This window comes from Diaphorina citri, unplaced genomic scaffold, assembly GCF_000475195.1.
Source record: "Diaphorina citri unplaced genomic scaffold, Diaci psyllid genome assembly version 1.1 scaffold3872, whole genome shotgun sequence".
In the NCBI taxonomy this organism is placed as follows: domain Eukaryota; kingdom Metazoa; phylum Arthropoda; class Insecta; order Hemiptera; family Psyllidae; genus Diaphorina; species Diaphorina citri.
Genome location: NW_007381272.1, coordinates 15,974 through 16,844, shown reverse-complemented (window position 1 = coordinate 16,844; position 871 = coordinate 15,974). Strand labels below are relative to the sequence as shown.

The 871-nt window shown below is 36.3% G+C and overlaps 1 protein-coding gene and 1 long non-coding RNA gene across 2 annotated transcripts in view; one reads left to right on the top strand and one right to left on the bottom strand.

Annotated features, from left to right (window-relative positions):
• The window catches only part of LOC113472098, a 10,482-nt gene extending 9,937 nt beyond the window's left edge, over window positions 1-545 (bottom strand). Inside the window, exon 1 of the long non-coding RNA XR_003394555.1 lies at window positions 19-545. This is a non-coding gene — a long non-coding RNA (uncharacterized LOC113472098). The remainder of the gene's footprint in view (window positions 1-18) is intronic.
• Window positions 1-871, top strand: part of LOC103520636 (ubiquitin carboxyl-terminal hydrolase 10-like) — a 19,303-nt gene that overhangs the window by 10,953 nt on the left and 7,479 nt on the right. The window lies entirely within an intron of this gene.

Below are 871 nucleotides of genomic sequence, written 5' to 3'. Positions count from 1 at the left end.
TTAAAAATGTACGAGTACCTAATAAAAGAAATAAAACTAGAAAATGATAAATTTTTTGCATGTTATACCAACCTCAATAATCGGATGGACTTCGGATCTAGAGGTTGGTGGTTCGAGTCTAAGTCAAGTTATTAAATTTAGCAAAGTGTAATAATAAATTGGGGAATGACAATTTTTGTGACGAGCATTCCTGCTTATAAAATTTGTAGTTTTTACCTATATCAAAGTTTTCTAGTCCCATCTCTTGAACTTTTGGTCGAAAAATTGTGTAAAATTTCAGACTAAATTTTGCCACCTGCGGCGGTTAGTCACGCGTGTATAGTAGACTTCAGATCTGGAGGTTGGTGGTTCGAGTCCAAGTCAGCTCGGAAAATTGAGGTGTATTAATCGGGAATTGACATTTGTGACGAGCATGTATGCTTTGTAGATTCGGGGGGATCCGACTTGCGTCCCGACTGTGAAATCCGAGTTGCGTCCGTCCGATTTGCGTCCCATTTCTGAAATTTATCATCCGAGTTGCGTCTCTGAACTAGAACTATGTACTTTATATACTTATCCTAGTTTGAAGGTATAATTATGTACATGTAGTACATGGTGACAAAAAAAAAAAGACTGTACAGTGTACACAGCAACGGTACTTGTTCAGAAGTTACGTGAATGGAATGTTGCTATAAAAGGAGCTGTCACAAATGAGCAGTGTTATTATAGGGTTAGGTTAAACGCAAAAGACAAGTACAAAAATAATAGCAATAGCGTTCATGTTCATAGTTTGTTCTTATAGGCCTATAGCATACAGAAGTTATAGCATACTGTATAGGTACAGTTATTTTTGGTCACCCTGTTCGTTATATACTTATTTATTTACTTTATG